At 38.9% G+C, this 11,173-nt stretch overlaps 1 long non-coding RNA gene across 1 annotated transcript; it reads left to right on the top strand.

Annotated features, from left to right (window-relative positions):
• The first annotated feature begins 7,622 nt into the window (after window positions 1-7,622).
• LOC142518372 (uncharacterized) lies at window positions 7,623-9,755 on the top strand. Its single transcript, XR_012813533.1, has 3 exons — window positions 7,623-7,881; window positions 8,483-8,525; window positions 9,252-9,755. It is a non-coding gene; the product is annotated as an uncharacterized LOC142518372 (long non-coding RNA).
• The last annotated feature ends 1,418 nt before the right edge of the window (window positions 9,756-11,173 follow it).

The following is an 11,173-nucleotide window of genomic DNA, read 5'->3' as shown; positions in this document are numbered from 1 at the left end:
TATATAATTCTTATCTCATATTTTCATAAATAATTTATCATCCCCGAATCAAACATTTCATCTTAAGTCGGAAGCTTATCTTCGATAAGTAAATTCCCAAATGTAAGTCAACTTATATCAGAATATTTGTATTCCCAAAAATATAAGTCAAATTATCTCTGATAGGTATGTTCCCAAAAATATAATTCAACTTATCTCTGTAAATTCTCACAGAGATGTTACACTTCTTTCTTTCATATCATTTAACCATAATACCACTCCAGCCTACCTTATCATTTCATCATCATCACTGTTCTTTTTCCACTACTTCCATAGGTGCTTCTTCTTCTTCTTCTTCTTCTTCCATGTTTTCCATGACAAGCTGCATATAGTTATGTTGTTCTTGCATTCTATCCATAACACCATGAAGCTTGTAACGTTCTTACTTGCTAGAAAGGTCTTCATGTTGATAAAGAGAGCGGTTAGCAAGATCCTTTTCAGTTTCAATCTTTACTATCAACTTTCGATTAGGGGTCGTATCACGTGAGATGGGTTACATAGTGTTAGGGAGAGCTGGCTCTTTGATCTATCAAGGCGATAGGTGAGACGTTGTATATCAATTTGAAGTAGGTTCTTAATCTTTACGAGTTCTTGTTCTCTTGTTTTTCTATAGCGAGTTGATCCTTTAGGGTTTCAATCTCTCATGTTTGGTTTTAAATGGTATGTTGACGCTTGCGAAGGACGGATTGAACACGAGCACGAAGGCATCCGTTGAGGTAAAATTTCATAATCGAATAAAGGATAGAAAGGCACAAACAATGTTGTCGTGGGATTTTCGATACTAAGAGTTTGCAGAACGATTGAAGGAAATAGATTTTGAATTTCGAACGAAATGATGATGACATAAGATGTGAATGAATCCGATGGGTGAGTTTACTTCAGATAGGAATGCATTAGACTTTTGCCAAATTTGACTTGTCTAGCAAAATCCCACCGGGATTATGAACCTGGCGGCTTTGATACCACTTACATGTCACGCCCCGTGTCCGAAGCGTAGGTGACATCCGGTATTGTTTAACAATTTCTGGAAAACAATTAAGCCTCGTATCGAAATCCCAAAAATCAGTCTTTTTCATAAATAAAACATTGTCTTTACATTGACAATAGAATAAAATACATCAGAGTTGCAAATGCGGAAAATAAACAAAGAAAAAGAATAAAAATCTCTATTCTTGATCTCGTCTTTTGATCACCATCCCCAGAACGCTTCCTACTCCTCCTCATTAAGTTGTTCTTCATTTTTATCTGAAATTTGTAAGGGGTGAGTGTTTTGGGAAACACTCAGCAAGTGGGGCTCGATCGATTTCCTAAAGATACATATAGAACTTAGTTTTCTTAAAACCCCTTTTTAACATACTTTCAAAACTCATTGTCCTTCACTTACAGAAACAAATCGAATATGAGACAGAAGTTACCAGATAATTCAGAGCAATTCAGAAACAAATCAGATCATTTCAAAAACAGATACAACACTGTTACTCATCTCATTTCCATAGTCAAATTGTCCCCAATATGTTAGTCATCTAAGGGGTGAGGTCAGAACACGGTTTTATACCCACCGATGGGGGCCATATAGAGCATGATTTTATACCCACCAATGGGGGCCAGAACAGAACATGATTTTATACCCACCAATGGGGGCCAGACAGAATTACAATTCTCGTCCCATTTCAAATTCGAATCGTAAAAGTGCAACACAGAATTCAGAGTTTACCAGACAGAACGTATCAGAGTTTTCAGATATCAGAGTTTCAGACGGATTCAGCCGAACCAAAGAATTTCGAAACATAGAAAAAAACACATAATCGATCGAAATTTTAAAAGACGGACATCATGCTATTTTTGAAAATGAGGACACATATTCATGCATGTCATAACTTATATATTCAAGATTTAAAAATACAAACGAATATACATATCAAAAACCCACTTGCCGTACTTGATCGAGCAAAACTTGCACTGTGGAATTCTTAATAAAAATATGATTTTGTATGCTCAAAAATTAATCGCAAGTGCACGATGTCAAGTAATAATATAATGTACGTGAGTACGAGTATCATTCCACTGGAGACTGTGTTTGACAATTATTATTTTCAGTTATTAAATCTTTAGCAACGAAAATTGGTTGATTGATTATTACTACTATGATCAAATAAACATGCAAATAAAATTATTCAAGAATTGATTAATGGAATATAATATCTAAAATGATTGATTAAAAATTCAATAAGAAATGAATTCTTTGGGAATATCGGTTCACCTACCCCTCGTTAATTAATTAATTCGGTCGATCGTGACTGTATGCTTCCGACAGGATTTCCTATTCAATTGAGCACACTCTCTCTAGCTATGCCAAACTAATTCTACTCAATAAAGTAATTAAATGTTTTTAATTATTTATCAAGAGCGAATTGCATGTAGATCTATGAAATCCCCTAATTTTTTACCCTTAGGACTATAACTATATGCGCGTATCCAATTTCATATATCTATGTAAATTGTAGATCCACGGATTATACTACTCGTTCCTATCACAAGTTATTCTCTCGAACTCACTCGCAATATAAAATTGTTATTAAAGTTAGCTACGCTTTTACAACACGATAAAACAATAGTATAATCAAAAATAAATCAGAAATCGATATGTGAATTATTTTAAATCAAAGTTCGAGGTAGGATCCCCTTAAATCCCAACAAATATGTAAAGTTAGCTACTAGAATTCATAATAAAAATAAACACAATAACGTTTAAAAGATAAAAACTAAGTTAGAAATACTAGATTTGATGAAAATTGCGAGGAACAACGCCCGGAAATCTTCGAATCTTCAACTCCAAGCGCGAATTCCTCTCCAAGCTTCGTGGCGACTTTCCAATGAAGTCTGAATAATCTCCAATTTTCGTCCCATCTACCTTCCATATCCTCCCCATTCAGAATCAAGGGAAGAAATCGTCCACAAATCTTTCCAAAAATAACGAGCGCGCCCGGGCGGACATAAGTTTCCGCCCGGCCGGATCCGCCCGGGCGGATGACTTTCGCAGATCTTGTATTTTTATTTTTCTTTAACGCGCCCGAGCGGGCATAAGTTTCCGCTCGGGCGGATGACTTTCGCAAAAAATGAATTTTTCCACAGCTCTCCCGCGCCCGGGCAGAAGTCCTTCGTAAAATAAATCTTTTTTCTTCATTTTTGCACGAATCTCCTGCATTTGCACACCGAGACACATGATTAATAATAAAACCTAATATAAACTAAAATGTGACAAAATGCATGCAATGTAAATGATAAATGCAACACAATGAGACAAAACATGACATGAAAAACAAGTAAAATCCACCTATATCAACCCCCCAATACTAACCTTTTGCTCGCCCTCGAGCAAAACAGGTGACAAAAAAAATGGAACATGACACAAAGTAGCTCGACAGTGAATTCATAGTCATCAACTAGCCTCAATGAAACTCAACCTATTCCCTTGTCGATCAATGTAAGAGCATAATTCTTCGCTCTTCCCTTGGTCTAGACATCGTTTCAAATAAAGCCTGAACGTGTGTGTGTTGTTAGTCCTAGCATCACAAATGATAGAGGGATCCATTTTCAACCATTGTCAGAGATTTAAATCAACCTGTTAGTGGAAATCTTACTCTCCTCTATTCTTCTGCACTCAGTATCCATCAGCAACTATTTTTCTCTTTTTTTTCTGAATAAGAATACAGTAATGAAAGGACTATATTAGAACTTTTTATTTCAGATTCAAATCCATGTGTTTTCCATTTTTAGCCAGGAATAGGATATCATTCCTTTATTCGGCTCCTCAACACCTTACATCTCCAACTTTAGCCAGGAATAGGATTTCATTCTTTTATTCGGCTCCCCCACACCTTACATCTCCAACTTTCTCTTTTTTTTAACGCTGCTGATAGATACCTCGATTCAAGAGAATAAAGTCAAGCTCAATTAACACCTTCAAACATATTTGTTCCCCACTTTAGTTTTAAATTTTCACCATCTTATCATGCATGCTTCTAGTTCTAACATTCGTGCAAAGAAAGTTCAATACTTTAAATAAAACTTCATGTCTCTACCACAGTATGTGCTAAAGAAATGCGAGTACACAACAGACAGGACATGCATCACTTCTTAATCATCCTTGGCTAGTGTGTACTATCTCGAAAACTGTCGGCTGACACACAGACCAATGCAGAATGACTCAAACTAAATGCCAACGAATGAAACTAACAAAGTACCAACAAGGAACACACGAAACAACACCCATCCACCCCCAATACTAAAGTCGAGCAGTGTCATCAATGCAACAGACGATAGAAAAAAGAGACAGATAGGGCACAACAAAATGGATACAATATACCCTAAGCATGGAATAGAAACAGAAATAAATAAAATGAACGAAACGAAATGCAATAAATAAAAGAAGGGATAGAAGTTACTCCCCTCTCACTGATCCTCCTCCTTGTGCTCCTCCGGGGGGATGATGCCTAAAATTAACATTAAAATAAGAAGAATGACTAATTCTAAAAAAAAAAGAAAATAATAAAATCTAATTAAATGCAAGATAAGGGAGAGAGGGGTAGTTCTCAATTTATAGTCGAGAGCTTGACTGTCGGTTCCTCTCAGCTCTGACTATTTTGGAATCGAGTGACTCCAATTTGTGGCTCCACTGCACCACCCAAATAATGCTTTAGTCGTTGAGCATGGACTGTTAACGGCTCATTTTTTCCATCTCGCAAAGTTAATACTCCCGAGGGGAATACTTTGGTGATCTTGTAAGGGCCCGTCCATCTTGACTTGCGCTTGCAAGGAAATAAGCGCAACTTGGAGTTGTGCAGGAGCACCGCTTCGCCTTCTTTAAATTCTCTCGACGTGATGCGCTTGTCATGTGCTAGCTTTGTACGCTCTAAGTACACGTACTTCAGGTGTGGAGGCCGTGGTTTTAGCTCACGTGTTGGCGGTTCCTCAATGCTTGACTTCTGAGGGGTCAAATCTCTTCGATCCCCCATGTCCTCCAATTTCATCCTTTTTGGCTTCCATTGATGGTTGGCATTACAGTACGCAACTCTTGCAGATTTTTCTTCATCAAGTTCATCCTCCTTCAATTCAGTGGTGAGCGTGGCTTCCAATGGGTCCTTCATAGCATCCTGCACAAATTGACACACAAGTGAATCCGATGAATCAACCATAAAATAATCATTAGTGTGCAGTGTGTGCTTAAGAGCGTTAAAAACATTAAAAGTGATTTCTTCCTTTCTCACTCTGAATCTCAACTTCTCTTCTTGCACTTCAATCACGGCCTTGCTAGTTGCAAGGAACGGTCTCCCTAAAATCAAAGGCATCTCCCTATCCTCTTCCATGTCAAGCACGACAAAATCTGTAGGAAATGTAAACTTTCCCACTTTCACCAACACATCTTCTTTGACTCCTCGTGGATGTTTGACGGATCCGTCAGCTAGTTGCAAGGACATCTTTGTCGGTTTAGGCTCGCCCAATCCAAGTTTCCTGAATACAGATAAAGGCATAAGATTAATGCTCGCACCAAGATCACATAAAGCTTTAGGAAAAACAACATCACCAATCATGCAAGGGATAGAAAAACTACCTGAATCTTTTAGCTTTGGTGGGATCTGGTTTTGTACCAATGCAGAGCAATTCTCAGTCAATTTTACTGTCATGTGATCCTCCAACTTCCTGTTATTAGCTAAGATGTCTTTCAGAAATTTCGCATAACTCGGCATTTGCATCAAGGTATCAACAAAAGGAATATTGATGTGCAATTTTTTAAATACCTCAAGAAACTTACCGAATTGCGCATCAAGTTTTGCTTTTTTCAATGCTGCAGGAAAAAGAGGAAGTATAACAATTTTGGATTGTGCAGTGGGTGCTGGTGTAGAGTTAGAAAACTTACCTGTGTGCGTACCAACCACTTCTTTTCCTTGATCTTCTTTTTTCTTTCCTCTTGTTCAAGCACTTTTCCATTCCTCAATGCTATGGCTTTCACTTGCTCTTTCGGGTTAGTCTCAGTGTTGCTTGGCAAGGTGCCTGACTCTCTACTTGCTATCATCATTCGCTAACTGCCCAATCTGATTCTCTAGCCCCTTTATCAATGCATCCTGGTTTTGTAGTCGAGTCTCGGTGGCTAAAATGAACTTAGACATCATCTGCTCCAAATTGGACTTTTCTTCTCGAGGCTCATGTCGATACATCGGTTGCTTACTGTACTGCTGTCCTCCTTGTGGTCGAGTCTAACTGCCTTGACCGCCCCATGAGAAGTTGGGGTGTTCTCACCATCCAGGATTGTATGTATTTGAAAAAGGATCATTCCTCGGACGGTTTTGAATCCCCACTTGATTCACTGGTGCCTCCTCATTCACATAGAAAGGACCACTATCTTGACAGTCCTTAAAATAGTGTTCTCCTCCGCATTTTTCACAAAATATCTCTTGTAGGCGCATCGCTGTCCCGTTTACGTTCATGCTGTCTATTTTCCTGTTAAGTGCTTCTAATTGTGCAGTGACACCTGTAAACTGAGTTACCTGGTGTACTCCTGCATTCCTTCGCTGAGTGTTCCTCTCAGATTGAGGGTGATAAGTGCTAGCAGCCATCTCCTCCAGTAACTCGTATCCTTCCTCGGCCGTTTTCCTCAACAAATTTCCACAAGCCGCAGCATCTATCATGGTACGGTTAGAGGAAATTAACCCATAGTAAAAAGTTTGGACAACTAACCCAAGAGGTAACTCATGGTGTGGGCATCTTCGCAATAAATCTTTGTAGCGTTCCCACGCCTCATAGAGTGACTCCTGCTCAAATTGAGAGAAGGTGGTTATGTCCGCTCATAGCTTCATGGTTTTCGATGGAGGAAAGTATTTCAAGAGGAATGCCTTAGCCATGTCTTCCCAAGTTGTGATTGACCCTACAGGCAAACAATTCAACCAAGATATAGCTTTATCAAGCAAAGAGAACGGAAATAAACGTAGCCTAACAGCATCATCTGAAACTCTATTAAATTTTAAAGTATCGCAAATTTCTAAGAAGTCGGCGATGTGAGTGTTCGGATCATCCAGCGCATTCCCCCCGAATTGGACAGTATTCTGGATCATTTGAATTATGGATGGCTTGATCTCAAACTGATTTGCCCTGACAGTTGGTCGCACTATGCTTGGACGTGCTCCATCAAGTGATGGTTGCGCATACTCAAGCATGGGTATGCGCCTTGGGTCTTCGACCCTTAGATCTTCGTGATGCTCCTCCTCACGTTCGTTCCTGTTCATTATGTCTTTAATGTAAGGCTCTGTAATTAATTATCCGGTAATTTTTGCATAATTAGAATAATTATTGAGTTATAAATTAAAATAATTAATTATGCCAAATAAATTCAAGAATTGTGTTAAAAATATGTATTTTAGAATATCGGAGAATTTAACGATATAAAATACATATAGAGTTTAAATAACATACGAGAGCAAAATAAATACAGACCGGGATAAATGGGCTTGAGTTATTATTTTAGTAACCAAATACACAATATATAAAAATACATATACATAGACACAACTTATCAAATAAGAGAAGGAAGAATCGAGAGAAAAGAAAAGAAAGAAGAAAGAAGCTTTCCCCAACTCTATTCCCGTCACTTGTGTAGCGGCTGCGGGAAAATCGCGATAACTCCTCCGTCCGGCGTCCAAATCTCAATCGGTCTAAAGGGGTGTCTTCCTAACATCCTAGGCTTTGATTCAAGTCAGAAATCGCGAAGTTTGAGCAAGGATTTGGGTAGATCGAAGCTGCTGTTCCGGTGCTCTGTTTCTGCGAGAATTCTTCCAGTTTTGGGTGAGAGTTTTTGGGTTGCTGCGACTCTTGTAGTTTGAATTTGTAGAAATGACCTAAATAAACTTTGTAGTGGTTTAAGTTTTCTGTTTATAGCCACTTGAATCATCAAATTTTTATAAGAAACGGATTTGATATGATTTTTCTACCAAAACGTGTCAAAATGGAATTTTGTGTTGGAGCTGTGTACAACACCTACTGTAATTCGGGTTTATGGCATATATGCACTCGGATTCTGGGTTTTTGGTTAAAAATAAAGTTGTAGAGCTATGTGTTGTCTTCGTAATGATATAAGATTCGTTAAATTCCATTAAGAATTGAGCAAGTTATGCTTGTTTTTCTGGAACTGCTCATTGTGTGTGATTCTGTCCTCGAATTCGTAAGTAGCAGTGTGTTCCTGGAAATTCTGAGAATAATATACAGAGATTCTGAAGATGGTTTCAATTGGAGAAACTTAGATAATTGAGTTATCTTTCATTTCCAATTGGCGGATATTGATTTGAGTTAATTTTGAGCAAGATATGAATTTTATGCTCTTTTGTTTCAAATCGGACATTGATGTGGACTGTAGTTTTCATCATCGGCTTGTTGTGGTTTTGTTTATGCCGAGAGTCTTGAAGAGAAGTTGATATTGGAGTTTCAAGTTGGTATAGGTATGTTACAGCTCAGTAACATACGACGGTAAAACATAAATTATGTTTAATTGACATTCTGTGTTACATTGAATCGTGTGTATGACTTGTTAGCTATTGTAAATTTTTAAATGCCTTCGTTGTAATCTATGTTTATTATTGTGACATATTATTGGCATTTAGAATCGGGCATACTGTTATAACATTCATGTTGAGCCCTATCATTCTTGTTAGCCCATTGTTAATATCCGTTGTTATCTGGCACTGTTGTTTATCTCGAGATCATTGTGTGGCTGATAGGCCTATACACATGAGACCGTAGATGTGATTGAACAATCCTGTGGTTAGTGCAGCCTTTTGAGGTGAGCACTGGGATTGTGTCATCTAGTTCGTTTTGGTTGTGCCATCCTGTTATATCGTATCAGCTGTATGGAGGCCGAGTCAGGGGTGTTATTCAGCACAGCTTGGCATACCTCGCATACTTGGCAGGGCGGTTTAGCTGCATGACGATGTAGCTCCCCTGTGTTGTTGCTCGAGCATTATTCCAGTTGTTATCGTGCCGTTTGTTGGCTTCTGTTGTCTCGGTTATTCGTTGAGCCTTTCATGCATTGCATATTACATTTTATTATATGATTATGCATGATTTATGTTATTGTTGTTATTGTTGAACTGTTTCATACCAGAATCATAACCTCAGTTGTTTACTGGGGGGGGGGCTGCTGTGGTTGCTATTGGGCACCATGGTAGATCTCCCGAGCCATTTTGCAGCATCAGGCCGAGGTTCCGCCTGTGGAGCTCGGGATTGAGGTTGGATTGCTTGGTTCTTTTCAGTGGAGTCTCCCAGTTAGTCTATATGTATGTCTTGAGTTTGTTTCGGACTTGTATTGTATTTTATCAGCCGGGGAGATGCCCCGTGTATTTGTAGTGTTATTTGGTTGTTTGAATGATGTTCTGAGTCGATTCTGTGGTTCGTATGATCTGGCGAGTATTTGGAAAGTTTTAAATTCTCTTTAGTCCTGGCCAGTGCGGCTATAGGTTGTTGACTTTGGTTTTGTTTTAATGACTCTAGTTGGAGTATATTTTGATATAAAATGCTGCTTCAGTTTTCGGGATGTCCTACTTACGGGAAGGTCATGCCGAAATTTTTCTAGGTCCTGAGGTCCGTTTTAAATTATTTTAAACCTTTTTCCGCTGTAATTTTAAATCAAATCATTATTGTTTTATCATTAATTGTCATTAGAGTAAATGGGCCTCACATCTTGGTATCAGAGCGTAAATCGGGATACGCTCGAACTAGAGTCTAGTACACTCGAGTCTTGGCACTAAAATGATTGTTGCGCCTGTGTATGCTAATTGACAACATGCTTACGTGATTATAAGATTTTTTTACTTCCATTCTAATGTTTTTTATGTTTTATCGTATAGAATGGAGGGAGGTGGAGAAATTTCTGTTGATGAAATTCTTTAACTCGAGGTCGAGGTCATGGACGTGGTAGACCTCGTGTCTGTGTTGTTGATGATACTTTTGTTGAGCAAGCTGCTGATCATCTAGAGCAGCTTAGGATGGATGAGTTAGTTGCACGTTTCCATTCTATTCATCCTCCTCAATTCAGTGGTTCAGAGCTCCGAGAAAGCTGAGTTATGGATTTCTGAGATTGAGGAATTGTTTGATTTGATTGAGTATCCTCCAGAGTGTCGATTGAGATTAGCTATGCATCAGTTGAAAGATCGTGCTAAAATGTGGTGGTCTACTACATTGATGACTTTAGATGCTCAGAGGATTGTTTCATCGTGGGATATATTCAAGCTGAAGTTTAAGGAGAGTTATTGTCCTCCATCATTCTACAGTTCTAAGGCTTCTGAGTTTCATAACCTGAAACAAAGCGATATGTCAGTTGCGGAGTATGCAGATTCTTTTTATGCTATGCTGAGATATGCTCCTTATGTTGCTGCAAGTCAGGTTGCAGTTGTTGAAAGTTTCTTGAAGGATTGAACGATCATCTGCACCCTTTTGTTTCTACCGCTAAGCCACTGAATTATCTTGAAGCAGTGGAAATAGCAAAAAGGGCTGAAGCTAGTCTTAAGAGGAGTGGCAATCGAGTTTCTACCCAACATCATCAGTCGGGGAGACAACAATTCAGTTCATCTGGTTCTGCATCTCTTCGTCCACGTGGGAAGCAATTTAAGAAGCCTGGTTCTAGTTCTTCGAGTTCAGGGAACCGTGGTGGATATCGTTACAGTGGACCTTATCGTGATCACTGTGGAGGCAAGCATTCCAGTAATCAGTGTGTTGGAGTTCAAGGTGTTTGTAATAATTGTGGTCGGCCGGGTCATTTTGCTAGGGTCTGTCCTAGTAAGACGGGGAAATCAACCCAGGCAGGTAGTGGAGCTCAAAGTAATAGAATTCCAGCAGCGTCCCAGTCTTCCCATCAGCCTAGTCGCCCTTCGCATCAGAGCAGAGGGCAAGGTGGTCAACAGAATCAGTCATCTGTTCATGTATTTGCTTTGACTGAGGATGAGGCTCAGGCAGCTCCAGGTACTGTCATTACTGGTAACTGTACTCTATGTGGTTTTATAGCACGAGTGTTATTTGATACTGGAGCATCTCATTCCTTTATTTCTCATTCATTCGTTGTTTCGCATGATCTTCGCACCATTAGTATGAATTC

Source organism: Primulina tabacum, chromosome 1, assembly GCF_025594145.1.
Source record: "Primulina tabacum isolate GXHZ01 chromosome 1, ASM2559414v2, whole genome shotgun sequence".
Lineage (NCBI taxonomy): Eukaryota > Viridiplantae > Streptophyta > Magnoliopsida > Lamiales > Gesneriaceae > Primulina > Primulina tabacum.
The sequence above is the reverse complement of the archived record's forward strand: the minus strand, read 5'-3'. Positions and strand labels throughout refer to the sequence as shown.